Source organism: Crinia signifera, chromosome 1 (assembly GCF_055691185.1).
Source record: "Crinia signifera chromosome 1, ASM5569118v1, whole genome shotgun sequence".
Lineage (NCBI taxonomy): Eukaryota > Metazoa > Chordata > Amphibia > Anura > Myobatrachidae > Crinia > Crinia signifera.
The window spans coordinates 329,839,243-329,854,466 of NC_139217.1; positions in this window are offsets into that span (position 1 = coordinate 329,839,243).

The following is a 15,224-nucleotide window of genomic DNA, read 5'->3' on the forward strand; positions in this document are numbered from 1 at the left end:
AGAACGTACAGTAGTCAGCTGAGAGCACAAGGAAACAGAACTTATAAGGATAATGTAGGAGGGTTTTACCAGCTTTCATCTACATATTAATGAACAGCATGCTTTATCTGGGAAGAATTAAATTCTGGGCAAAGTCATTAGTCAATTAACATGTATATATCTGACATAGTCCCTTTTAAAGTTAATTGGGTTGGTTCAGGCCTTTCTCTCCTCTTCATAGGTACAATGATTTTTAAATGTAAATGTGCCCTTGCACATGTATAATTAATGTTCAGCTGTAATAATATTGAGGCAACACAGTTTTGTGGGCATAGGTGTAATTGTATAGTACAATTTAAGGTACTGCTTTCCTAGCACGGTGCCCGTCTCATTGATTGTATGCCTTAAGTTTAAGGTACTTAAGGCACACAATAAACACGATGGACCCGATTTTTTAATCTCATGGATCTTATGCATCCATAAGATGCATGAGATCCATGATATCCATGAGATGCATGAGATAAAAAATCGTGAGCCCCAAATAACCATTGTTAACACCACCAGCACTATCAACTAGAGATGAGCGGGTCCGGATCTTCGGGATCCGACAGATCCGAATATCGCGGCCCGAGTCTGGATCCGAGCCGGCTCGGGAGTTCCCGCCTAAATTCCAGACCGAAAACGAGGCAAAACGTCGTCATTGCGCTGTCGGATTCTCGCGGGATCTGGATTCTATATAAGACACACGCGCGCCCCGCCATCTTTACTCCAGCATAGGAGAGGGAAGAGGGTGGTTGTGCTCTGTGCTGTGCTATAATAATAATATATTATTTTGCTGCTGCTCACTCGATTAGGGTCTGCAGGGGCTGCTGAACACAAGTCCAGTGTACAGGGGCTGCAGTGTCCAGTGTACAAGGGGCTGTACAGGGCCTGTGTCCAGTGTGACAGGGCCTGTGTCCAGTGTGACAGGGCCTGTGTCCAGTGTGACAGGGTCTGTGTCCAGTGTACAGGGGCTGTGTCCAGTGTACAGGGGCTGTGTACAGGGGCTGTCTCCAGTGTACAGGGGTTGTGTCAAGTGTACAGGAGCTGTGTCCAGGGGCTGTGTCCAGGGGCAGTTTCCAGTATCCAGGGGCTGTGTCCAGGGGCTGTGTCCAGTGTACAGGGGCTGTGTACAGGGGCTGTGTCCAGTGTACAGGGGTTGTTTCCAGTGTACAGGAGCTGTGTACAGGAGCTGTGTCCAGTGTCCAGGGGCTGTGTCCAGGGGCAGTGTCCAGGGGCTGTGTCCAGGGGCAGTGTCCAGTGTACAGGGGCTGTGTACAGGGCCTGTGTCCAGTGTGACAGGGCCTGTGTCCAGTGTGACAGGGGCTGTGTCCAGTGTACAGGGGCTGTGTCCAGTGTACAGGGGCTGTGTCCAGTGTACAGGGGCTGTGTACAGGGGTTGTGTCCAGTGTACAGGGGTTGTGTCCAGTGTACAGGGGTTGTGTCCAGTGTACATGAGCTGTGTCCAGTGTCCAGGGGCTGTGTCCAGTGTGACGGCTGTGTCCAGTGTACAGGAGCTGTGTCCCGGGGCGGTGTCCGGAGGCTGTGTCCATTGTCTAGGGGCTGTGTCCAGGGGCTGTGTCCAGGGTAACGGGCTGTGTCCATTGTCCAGGGGCTGTGTCCAGGGTGACGGGCTGTGTCCAGTGTCCAGGGGAAAGGTCCAGGGGCTGTGTCCAGTGTGACAGCTGTGTCCATTGTACAGGAGCTGTGTCCAGGGGGGGTTTCCAGAGGCTGTGTCCATTGTCCAGAGGCTGTGTCCAGGGGCTGTGTCCAGGGTGACAGGCTGTGTCCATTGTCCAGGGGCTGTGTCCAGGGTGACGGGCTGTGTCCAATGTCCAGGGGCAGTGTCCAGTGTGACGGCTGTGTCCAGTGTACAGGAGCTGTGTCCAGGGGCGGTGTCCAGAGGCTGTGTCCAGTGTGACGGCTGTCTCCAGTGTACAGGAGCTGTGTCCAGAGGCTGTGTCCATTGTCCAGGGGCTGTGTCCAGTGTGACGGCTGTGTCCAGTGTACAGGAGCTGTGTCCAGGGGCGGTGTCCAGAGGCTGTGTCCAGTGTGACGGCTGTGTCCAGTGTACAGGAGCTGTGTCCAGAGGCTGTATCCATTGTCCAGGGGCTGTGTCCAGTGTGACGGCTGTGTCCAGTGTACAGGAGCTGTGTCCAGAGGCTGTGTCCATTGTCCAGGGGCTGTGTCCAGGGTGACGGGCTGTGTCCAGTGTCCAGGGGCTGTGTCCAGGGGCAGTGTCCAGTGTCCAATTGTGCATGCCTGGCTGGGGGGCTGCCAGGTGGGGGAGTTGGTGTGCGGCCAAGGGGGTGGGGGTGTGGGGGTATCACCGTGCCGCTGTGGCCAGCTCCCATGGCCCCTCTAGAGGCTGGGGCCCGGGACAGCTGTACCCACAGCATCCTCCTGTCTGCATCCCTGTATTCGCCTAGGGCACCTGGAACCTTTAATCATGCCCTGCATTAGAAATATGAGAACTGCAAAATAACAGTTTCTTTGAAAAACTATGACAATAAAAAGATACAATTAATACATATTATATAAATGGAACATATACTTTGTATGGCACTGAAGATGTAAAATGAAAATATTGTTTAAATATTTTTGTTGCTCATGGAACATAACTGCCATTATTAATGTTCCCAGAATAGCCACCTATTTCCTTCATTCTTTATGCTATGTAGAACAAAAATGAGTATAAAATCTACTGTATGTTTAAATAGCAAAATACAATGCAAAAGAATGACACTACAGAGCAAGAAAAGAAGCGGAAAGTCAATTAACAAGATGTTAAACACATGATCTATAATGTTATATCACTCACTTGTTAGAATGGGGTCCTTAACGAAACGTCCCCGTATCGGGCTATATAAACTGCAGCAGCCAGCTTTTAATGGGGGCATAAACTTCCCTAATATCTTACATTACAATCATGCCTCCATACTCCGCTTTCTAAGAGATTGGTTGCACGGGAGTGAAGTCTACGCCAACACAAAAATAGAAGGGGAATTCCTGGCTGAGGGCGGCTTGGTGAGCTTTCTGCACATTCATGATGGGGAGGTGGATGAACAGACCCGAACGAACCCCTTGCTGTGGTCAACCCGCAGATTATGGCACATCCTTAGACATAGGCTGCATCTGAATGCCCATAAATCCCTCTTCTTACCTTTCCTGCACAATTTAGAATTTCAACATGGCACGGCCGGCCACCCATTCAGGAGTCTCCGAGCCGAGGGCCTGTCCTCCGTCAGGGCTCTGATTGACTGGGACCTAAAAAAGCCAATGTCATTTGACAAGGCTTCGGAGGCCTTCCCAATATTGGGCAGACACCCCTTGGCATATATGCAGGCTAAGCACTATGCCTTAGAGGTGACGCGCAACTTCTCAGAGATGGACTGGGCGAACACTTTGGACACGATGCTCTTATCTGGGGGGGCCGACCGTAAGGCTATATCTATACATTATAACTTCCTAAGGCAGATCATAGATCACGACACCATCCCCACAGGCATGAAAGCCTGGACCCAAATAATGCCGGACCTAACCTGTACCCAGCTGTCCAAGGCACTCTTGCGCTCTAGAAGGCAACTGCCTGCCATTCAATACCAGGAGATGTTCCTCAACATTTTTCACAAAGCATATTTTTCTCCCCACAGGCAATTCCTGGCCGGGATGACCCCCTCGGCAACGTGTCCGAGGTGTCAGACCGGCGAGGCAAACCTGTACCACTACTTTTGGAGTTGTCCTATAATTAAATTATTCTGGCTGCAGGTTAGGAAGTTTGCGCAGGATCACTTAGTGAACTATGTACCCTTCACAGACCACTGGGCTATTTTCGGAATATTGCCGGAGGATCAAAGAGTAACTAGGGGGTGCAAGAGACTCTTGGGGATTGTCAGCGCGGTAGCGCGTAAGTCCGTCCTGCAGACGTGGATAGACGCTACCCCCCCTTCTTTACAGCTGTTCAAGACAAAGTTATTTCATGTCTTTAACATGGAGTGGATTGAATGTCTACTTAACAAGGAACAACACACTAAAAAACTCTTTGACACCTGGGAGAGCTACATAACAATACTCTCCCTGGAAATTAGAACAAAACTCCACAACTCACTCAAAGATACGCAATGGTATCTGCTGAGAACTATCTCAGGGGACCCCCCGGTGCCTTTGGATGTCACAATACAGTAAATCCTGTTATAATGCACTCCCTGAGACAGCCCTGGGCCGTACGGGCCTACACGCCACATAAGAAGACACAGAAACGACTTAAGTTTTTTCCAACACACTTACTCAATGTTGAATTGTACTTCTGACATAATAATAACGAACAAGAACATTGATTTCATATTGTACCGACCAATTTTAATACCTTTTTTTTTTCTTTGTCATATAATTGTGAACTGTGATTTATAGTGTTTCAATAAAAATATATTTAAAGAATGGGGTCCTTAGTGCTGTTATTCGGTAATACTGTACCTGTAAGTAAGTTCCTTCTTTTACCAAATGTTGTCTAGACCACAGATATTTGTTAAGATGGGATTGGTTTCAGAATGTATTTCTTGCTGTGTCCGCTCAGTATACCATCCTTTTGTGTAGTGAGTTATGAGAACGTACAGTAGTCAGAGCAGAAGGAAACAGAACTTATAAGGATAATGTAGGAGGGTTTTACCAGCTTTCATCTACATATTAATGAACAGCATGCTTTCTTCATAATCACTTGAGATATATATATATATATCTGGGAAGAATTAAATTCTGGGCAAAGTCATTAGTCAATTAACATGTATATATCTGACGTAGTCCCTTTTAAAGTTAATTGGGTTGGTTCAGGCCTTTCTCTCCTCTTCATAGGTACAATGATTTTTAAATGTAAATGAGCCCTTGCACATGTATAATTAATGTTCAGCTGTAATAATATTGAGGCAACACAGTTTTGTGGGCATAGGTGTAATTGTATAGTACAATTTAAGGTACTGCTTTCCTAGCACGGTGCCCGTCTCATTGATTGTATGCCTTAAGTTTAAGGTACTTAAGGCACACAATAAACACGATGGACCCGATTTTTTAATCTCATGGATCTTATGCATCCATAAGATGCATGAGATCCATGAGATCCATGAAATGCAATCCGTGAGCCCCCAATAACCATTGTTAATGCCACCAGCACTATCAACTAGAGATGAGCGGGTCCGGATCTCCGGGATCCGACAGATGCGAATATCGCGTTCAGAGTCTGGATCCGAGCCGGCTCGGGAGTTCCCGCCTAAATTCCGGACCGAAAACGAGGCAAAATGTCATCATCGCGCTGTCGGATTCTCGCGGGATCTGGATTCTATATAAGACGCACGCGCGCCCCGCCATCTTTACTCCAGCATAGGAGAGGGAAGAGGGTGATTGTGCTCTGTGCTGTGTGCTGTGCTATAATAATAATATATTATTTTGCTGCTGCTCACTCGATTAGGGTCTGCAGGGGCTGCTGTACACAAGTCCAGTGTACAGGGGCTGCAGTGTCCAGTGTACAAGGGGCTGTACAGGGGCTGTGTTCAGTGTGACAGGGCTTGTGTCCAGTGTGACAGGGCCTGTGTACAGTGTGACAGGGTCTGTGTCCAGTGTACAGGGGCTGTGTCCAGTGTACAGGGGCTGTGTCCAGTGTACAGGGGCTGTGTACAGTGTATAGGGGCTGTGTACAGGGGCTGTGTCCCTTGTACAGGGGTTGTGTCCAGTGTACAGGAGCTGTGTCCAGGGGCAGTGTCCAGTGTCCAGTGGCTGTGTCCAGGGGCAGTGTCCAGTGTACAGGGGCTGTGTCCAGTGTACAGGGGCTGTGTACAGGGGCTGTGTCCAGTGTACAGGGGTTGTATCCAGTGTACAGGAGATGTGTACAGGAGCTGTGTCCAGGGGCTGTGTCCAGGGGCAGTGTCCAGTGTACAGGGGCTGTGTACTGGGGTTGTGTCCAGTGTGACAGGGCCTGTGTCCAGTGTGACAGGGGCTGTGTCCAGTGTACAGGGGCTGTGTCCAGTGTACAGGGGCTGTGTCCAGTGTACAGGGGCTGTGTACAGGGGCTGTGTCCAGTGTACAGGGGCTGTGTCCAGTGTACAGGGGCTGTGTACAGGGGTTGTGTCCAGTGTACAGGGGTTGTGTCCAGTGTACAGGAGCTGTGTACAGGAGCTGTGTCCAGTGGCTGTGTCCAGTGTGACGGCTGTGTCCAGTGTACAGGAGCTGTGTCCCGGGGCGGTGTCCGGAGGCTGTGTCCATTGTCCAGGGGCTGTGTCCAGGGTCTGTGTCCAGGGTAACGGGTGTGTCCATTGTCCAGGGGCTGTGTCCAGGGTGATGGGCTGTATCCAGTGCCCAGGGGCAAGGTCCAGTGTGACGGCTGTGTCCAGTGTACAGGAGCTGTGTCCAGGGGCGGTGTCCAGAGGCTGTGTCCAGTGTGACAGCTGTGTCCAGTGTACAGGAGCTGTGTCCAGTGGCTGTGTCCAGTGTGACGGCTGTGTCCAGTGTACAGGAGCTGTGTCCAGGGGGGGTGTCCAGAGGCTGTGTCCATTGTCCAGAGGCTGTGTCCAGGGGCTGTGTCCAGGGTGACGGGCTGTGTCCATTGTCCAGGGGCTGTGTCCAGGGTGACAGGCTGTGTCCAGTGTCCGGGGCAGTGTCCAGTGTGACGGCTGTGTCCAGTGTACAGGAGCTGTGTCCAGGGGCGGTGTCCAGAGGCTGTGTCCAGTGTGACAGCTGTGTCCAGTGTACAGGAGCTGTGTCCAGTGGCTGTGTCCATTGTCCAGGGGCTGTGTCCAGTGTGATGGCTGTGTCCAGTGTACAGAGGCTGTGTCCATTGCCCAGGGGCTGTGTCCAGGGTGACGGGCTGTGTCCAGTGTCCAGGGGCAGTGTCCAGGGGCAGTGTCCAGTGTCCAAGGGGCTGTGTTCAGTGTGACAGGCTGTGTCCAGTGTAAAGTAAGAAAAATAAATAAGTAATAAATAAAATAAAAACACATTTTTGGAGGATGATGGAGGAGGAAATAGTGGGAGATCAGCAACCTGATAGAAGTGCTGAAGCTGCTACCACCAGTCATGACAAGGCCGATACCTCTTTGTATTTTTTGCTCTTTGGAGCATTTCTCTTTTTTTGGGATAGTTTATTAAACTGCCACCCTGTCTGCCCCTGCAGTGCCGCTCTGCTTCCAAGATGTGCCAGGTTGGAAGTGTAAGGTCCACATGTATTTGATGCCCACTGCTGTCACTTAGCTCAGTCATCCAGCTACCTCGGTATACCCTTTTAGCCCAACTACAGTAAATGAAAACAATTTTGTAAGCTGTGAAGTGATCAAAATTGACTAGAAATGAGTGGAAACTAATGTTATTGAGGTCAATAATACTTTAGGGGCAAAAACAGGCCCATAAAAATCCAGATCCAAAACCAAAGCCAAAACCCACAAGTACATGTATTCCGCGTCCCCTCGCCACGCTTCGGGCTCGGTGGCTCGCTGCACTCGCCACTCCACGCCGACGTGGATAGTGGGGGTATGAAAAGGTCGGAGGACGCGTACCTCCGCCCCTCGCGGGCTCGCTGCGCTCCGTATGCTTCGGGTTGGCGTCAATAGTGGGGTGGCGTTAACAATGGGGGGGCCATTTCACCCATGAGGGGGGTTAGCAATTAAAATTGGGGTTTTGGGGGCTTTTTACATTGATTCCAATGTAAAAATCTCGTTGATCGCTTCGATTGCATCATCTCATGCATTTTATGCCGCACAAACACATAAGATGCATGAGATGCTTGAGATATCAGCCCCACACATACAATCTAGATCGTGGGCGCTGTGCTAGGAAAGCAGTACCCAATTTAATAACCTGGCATGCACTATATAAATATCTGTTAATAAATAAATAACAAACTTCATCCCAGACTTCAGGAGGCTTAGGACCTTATTCAGGTTGACTCGCAAGGCTGGTGTTTTAGGACTGCGGGCGCACTGTGCGGGAAGCGGGCAGTTGACATCCGCTGACGTCAGCTGCCCTCCCCCAGCATCATCAGCAAAATACCATGGGAATGCCCAGCGTTTTCATTGGAACGCCCATGAAACACTTGGCATTCCCATTGGTGCGACCACTCGCCGCCGCACCACGCCACCCGCCCACAGTGCTGTGTGCAAGCCGCTAGCGAATAGTCACTTCAACATGGCCGCTCGCTCCAAGCAGCTGCACCTGCACATAAAAAAATATTGCCAAACATCTCGAATCAAACAGCTTGAAACGTGTTTAATTTTTTTTCCCTCTCTAACTTCATATCCCTTCTTCTCTCCCATTCCAGTACGTTTGTCTCACCTACCCCCCTTCCTTACCATTCAGGGCTTTGTATCCGTATTCCTAAAATCTATTTATTCAACAGAGCAGCTCCACACGAATCTCAGGCGCAATGAGCAAATTTTTATGTTTTAATTGCCAAACATCGCTCACCATTGCAAATTTGCGACAGTGAGCTCAAAGAAGAATAGCGTCCTTAGTTCAACTAGAAATGTGAGAATCAAATTTTGTGAAAACCAAAATGGATCTCCTGAGGAATTTGGATTCTAAAGCACCCCTATAGAACCTTGCTGTTAAAGAAGGAACCAGAAAGACTGTGTAGGACATGGAATATGTCTGAGCAGCACAAACTCATGTGTCTGGACACTGAGCACTCCATCAGGGCCCACTGACGGCTGGCGTGGTGATTGGGGGCTGAGCTTTGGAGAGGAGGGGTTATGTAGATTAGTGTGTTTTGTATTGGTTGTTTTTCAGGGGTGGAGCTATATGTTATGATCTTAGTTTTGGTCTCTAGAAGCTTCTGTCTCTTTCCAGTTTGATCGTTGGAGGGTGAAGTAAGATATTGCTGAGTGCTCTTCATATATCTGTCTGGTCTGATTCTATACTCATATTGTTTTTTCATTTCTATCTCTTTCTCTCACTTCTATCACTTTCTAATCTTTTTTCTTTCTTCAAATCCTATTATCTATCTTTTTTCTGAGGTAAAAGTGTCATGTCTGCTAGGCCCAGATGCGCTGTGGGTGTACCCGCTAGATTTAGTGAGGGAACAGCAGGTGTAGAGGGGTCTTTTGACATGTTGGGGGTAGCGGGAGTTAGAGACCGGGCCCGGCCTCCGAGGTAGGGTCGGGTGAGGGGGACTTCTCCCTCCCCTGCTAGGCCCGCCATAAGAGCAGGCCGCGAATGCGGGCCTGCAAGGGAGCCAAGGGAGGCGGGGATGTTAGTTACACCGAGTCCTGCAGGGCCGACTTCTCCTACCCGTGAGCAGCCAGTCGCCAGATCAGGCCATGGACGCGGACCTGTGATGGCGTTACAGAAGGCTGTGGTGAGTAGCCAGATATTGGCGCACCCGCGCCGGAGTCGACGGGTTGCCAGAGGGAGCAGGCATATACCTACTGGGCTGCCTTCTCTCTCTCCTACCTCAGTAGTCAGAGCAGGATGCGGACGAAGTCCTGTAATGGCGGCGCAAGCGACAGCGGAGAGTGGTCAGATAGAGATTCGCTCGTGTCAGAGTAAAGGAGGTGTTGGGGGTGCTAGTGTGGCATTAGCAACTAGGCAGGCTGTTAGGTCCCCTAATTTGGCTCCTGTCAGCCAAAATCAGAGGAGCACTAGTGTAATGGCGTATGCGCGCCATTTTGAAAGCAGGCGTTATGTCAGGGGATGAGGTCAGAGCTTCTGGAGTAACGGTTGGTAATAGGCACCAGCAGGCAGCAGGCAGGCGCATGGTTGGAGCTGCCAGACAGGCCCATGTGAGGAATGATCCAGGTCAGCAAAACCCTGCACCCTCTAATGCTAGATCGCAAAGATATATGTGCCGTAATCCGGCGCGGAGGCTATTTGAGGGATATGGGGTTCAGGATATAGTCTTGAATCCTCTTGTTCCTACAGGCAGTAGTATGGGCCGGCACAGGGAGGGCATTTCATATGCAGATACAGTTAGAGGTAATGCTGGAAATGGCAGGCTGAATGCATCGGCCATTTCAAACATTTGCGCTGCTGTAGTTCAAGCTGTACTGTAGTTCCCCTGCTAACCACCGGTCCAGGTGGGCAGGGTAATGCTAATAGTGCAGAGCAGGGGTCAGAGCATTTAGCTGAAGCTATTACTCAGGCTCTGCAGCCAGTTTTATCTGTATTATCTTCAGGGCATAATACAGAGGTACCTTCAGGCAGCTTGGATAGGGCTAATGTTTTGTCTGTAGATGCTATCGATTCTGTGTCCACAGAAGGCTCATTAGTCGACAAAATGGAAAGAGGTGCAAGTTACAGTAGGGGAAGCAGAGCGGGTCCACCACTCCAGCTGCGTCAAGAAATGGAAGTACTCCACGAGGTAGTGGCAGGTCATCCAGGGGTTCATCGCGGCGTAGGGCTGAGCCAAGTCCAGAAAAAGGAGGCGTAAGGGAACCGACTCCTCCTTAGCATCAACATCCTCGGAGGAGGTGTCCACTTCTGACAGGGTGTTCATAGGCCTAAGAAGAGGAAAAGGACACGTAAATATTCACGTAAATATTCCTCCGATTCAGATCATTCAAAGGGATATGAGGAGTCAGACACTGTTCACTGTTCTAATACAGCAGTGAAACGTGGTCTATGTCCTAGGGCTAGGGATAGGATAAGGAAAGGGAGGGATGTTAATATCTTCGCTCTCACAAGCGATGATAAAAGGGAATTACTTTCTGCTAGGAAGAAAGGACCTGCGCAGGAGGATGCATTTCGGTCCCATAACAATTAAACTGATCTTTGAGGCAGCATATTTGGATATGGTAAAGCATTAGACACAGAAATTTCTAGTGAGCAACCTGGCATCCATCCTCTAGAGGGGACACAACTAAACTGCCTCACCGGGTCAGCCTATATACCTCTGGACAGGAAGAGACATCATCACCTATTGTCCAGCCAATAACCACAATGAACACCCCATATACATTTATAAACTCCTTTTAAGTGTACTCATTCACACCTCATGTGGCGCACTCTGTTATTTATAAATCACATTCATAATCAACTTCTGTGTACAAAGCTTGCTTCCGGTCCGGCGGGGATGAGATTTAGTGGCATTACTCGTATTGACAGCGCGCTCCACTGCCGGGTTCCGGCAGGTGGAAAGCATGAGCGTCACTTCCGCCGATGCCGGGTGACACGCAAAGCGTGCTTCCGGTCTGGCGGGGATGAGATTTAGCGGCTTTACTCACACACAGGGCTGTACACAGAAGTTGATTATGGCTGTGATTTATAAATAACAGAGTGCGCCACATGAGGTGTGGATGAGTACACTTAAAAGGAGTTTATAAATGTATATGGGGTGTTCATTGTGGTGATTGGCTGGACAATAGATGATGATGTCACTTCCTGTCCAGAGGTATATAGGCTGACCCGGTGAGGCAGTTTAATTGTGTCCTCTCTAGAGGATGGATGCCAGGTTGCTCACTAGAAATTGCTGTGTCTAATGCTGTAGCTCATCCTAATGATGGTCCATATAAATATATACATACAGTATACAACCCATAGTCTGCCTAAAATCCTAATACATTGAAGCTACCTTATTTGTTTTTATACTTGCAGCCAGCAGTAGCACTGGAGAGAAGAGCCTCTCTGCTGGTCACTTTGCTGCTCCTCAGTCCACACACACTGTGATGCCAGGGTGTCCCTCTTCCTACTCAGCCTGCACGCCCAGCCAGTGACTAAGCCGCAGGCTGCCACTCAGGTGCCCTGTAATGCTACAGCACTGTGGGGACTGAAGGGAGCAGAGAGCTGGAGTGCAATGTTGTAGATAGGCACCAGCACCACTAGCCCCAGTGATGTATCTCCTGCTAGGCAGACTGCACTCGGCTCAGCAGCATCATGGCAGTGGCACCCCCCGCAGACCCCGCTGGTGCTGGCTCCCTTAAGCTTCCGCGGGGTCTGTGGGACCATAGTTATGCCACTGATGGCCCCACAAAACTGTACACAGTAATCTAGATGAGGTCATACCAATGACCTATACAGTAACATTATTACTTCTTTCTTTCGGCTGCTGATTCATCTCCCTATGCAACCAAGCATCTGACTCTTCTTCCTCATTGATATTTTACATCGGTCACCTACCTTTTAGTCACCTAAAATAGTGACTCATACTGTAGATCCTTTTCCTCCTCAGTAGTTTCCAACTTAGAACCATTAATACTATATTTGGCCTTTGGATGTCTACGCAGTGGCATACCTTTGTATCATCTGCAAAAAGGGATGCTTTCCCTTCAGTGCCATTTGCAATGTCACTAATAAAGATATTCTATAGCAGTCGTCCAAGTACAGATCCCACGGGTAACCCACTCATAACCTTTCCCTCCTGTGACTGCACTCCATTTACTACAACTCTTTTTCTAGGTTTTCTATCCTGCAAACAAGATCTTATCCATTCATTCAACCATCAGAGTATCCAATCCATGCTTTCAAAATTTTCAGCAGTCTGCAATGTGGGACAGTGTAAAAAGTATTTCTAAAGCCTAGATATATCTATGCGTTCAGTATGATTTCCTGAAAGTTGGGATCCAGCTGTCAGGATCCCGATAGCCGAAATGCCAGCAGCAGGGCAGTGCAACGATCCCCCTTGCGGGCTAGATGCGCTCACCATCCTGCGGGCGCACTGGCTCACTTTGCTTGCCACAAGCTTCTATTCCCCTTCTATGGGGGGTTGTGGACCCCCCACGAGAGAGAATAGACCTTGTGCTCTGGGATTCCGGCTGGTGGTAATGTCTGCAGTCAGGATCTTGGTATCAGCACCCTGACTGACAGGATCCTGACTGTCTGCATATTAACTTCATCCCTCAGTCACCCAGTCAAAAAAGACAATAAGGTTTGTTAACATGAGTAAGTGTCTAGAAAATTGCAACATTCATTCAATAAGTCCATGCTATTATGATCCTGTAGATTGCTTGATTTGAGATAATCAACAAATCTTTCTTTTGAGAGTGTTTCCATCAAGTTCCCTACTACTGATGTCGTCTCACTGGTCGGTAGTTGCTCGCATCTTCCTTGCTTCCACTTTTGTGCAGTGATACAACTTTACCAAGCCTTATATCAGCCCTGGGTATATTGAACAGAATTGAATACACAACACACTTAAACAGGGAATACATGAGGGAGGAAGATTCCAAAAACACTGCAGGGCTAGGCATAGACTAGACTGGCAACACTCACCAAAATTTCCACAGATTGATACAGGGTCCCAGATACATAACCTGCCTCAGTGTCCCAAATGATCCAATATAAGTGGTTCCACAGCAGATACCTGGCAGAGCATTATCCCTTAAGGGTGTACACACTGTATGATATGCTCCCCGAGCAATATTGTCAATGATTTCCCATAAACTGACATGGCAACGAAATAGTAAATACACACTGAACGATATTGTTAACGATATCATTCAGTGATGTCATCGGGCCTTCGCTCAGTACATGCAGTCGTTGACAATAGAATCTAATTGAGCTGCATGTACAGGTGATGGGGGTCTCACTCACAATGCCCTCTTCTGTTTTAAAAAGATACAAGAGTACATCTTTGTACCATCGACATTATGTCAAGATTTTATGCAAGGCATATTATACATATGTATATGCAAAGACAACAGAGAGTCGTTGTTAACATACATGCCCATGCTAATATAAACATGGGTATTGAAACACATTTCAAAATGACACTAACAGAAAATTGACCAATACATTTAAGAAATGTTAGAATTTATTAAATTAAATCTGAATAACACCAAAATAAAAACAGGTAAGAAAAAATATAAGGGGATTTAAACAAGAAGAGGGGAGGGGGAGGGCGGAAGGACACGGCACCATATATATAGACAGTGTGACAATAATCCCATAGAAATAAACATGACACCAACCAAACTTGAAGCAATACTTAGGTTAATAAGGACAATAATATTGCCAATATACAAGTAAGTACCAGGAAATGGTCTCAAATAAGTTTTGAGTATGTGTTTCAGTGTCTAGACTAAAAAAGTTGGGCACCTTGTTCTATGTCAGGGAGAGTAGCTACAGTAAGTATCATGAATAAGCATATTTTTGGCTTATGTCAGTGAAGAACTTTTTGCCCAATGTTTCCAAATAAGCTTTTAAGCTACAGTAAGGATAACTGTAATAACTGGAAGAAGCTCCCTTTTTTAGACCTGAATCATAAACCTCAAAATTTGTAAATATTGTTGTCCTATGCGTTTTTGATTATGTGGTGTTGATGTTTGCACTGTTGTTATTCTTTTTGTTCCATCCAGTGGCAGGACCATGGTCAGTGACACATGGTGCAGCCAAGAAAACCCAGTCAGATGTCAAAGAGGTGCTCACCCAAAAAGGAGCATTGCTTCCTGTAAAGGGGCCATGGCCTTGCGGGCATCACAATGACATCACTAAAGGAGCATGGCTCCCATGGAGACTCTTACAGTACTGACAGCTCCTTCTCTGTGATAGGTGTTGTAATTCTGTAGGTTAAAGGCACAATGAAACACCCCGTTTCTGTAACTGCAGAGAAGTCCGTATTTGGGTGTCACACCTTGGATGGTTGACATCCTCGAACGTCCTGCATCCCCTTGTGATGCCAGTGGTTCCATCATCTGGATACTCAATAGGTTGTGCTGTAAGTTATGGCAATCTGGATATGCCTAGAGGAATACAGATGGCAGGTGCTTGGTCATCCAGTGGTGTAACTGCATACCATTTGCCCAGATGCATGATTGTTCACAACATGCAACACAGCAGGGCCCAACTTCAGTGACGTAACTAGAAATTTTGCACCCCCCCATCTGAAAAAGTTTCTCTCCCCCCCCCCATACACTAATTTTTGTTATTTATTTTCCTACATCCTCGTTGCCATAGGTTCCTTTCTCCTTGCTAGGAGTTACTCGCTGGGTGTTTCATATTCGTTGCCAGTGGTTACATGCTCATTGCCATGGTTTTTATGCTCGTTGCTAGGGGTTAAATTTGCTTGTTAGGTTTTCATGATCAATGCCAGGGCTTACATGCTCATTGCCATAGCTTTCTTACTCATTGCCAGGGGTTTCATCCTCCTTTCCAAGGGTTTGTTGAGTGCACACAGCGTGTCAGCGCTCCTAGAATCCTGAACTTCCAGGTAGTGCTATAAGCATTGCACTCCCTTTATAGCGACTTGAGGTTTTTGGAGGGCCTGCAGATTTCATGCGGACAGAGACCCTGCAGCACCGGCT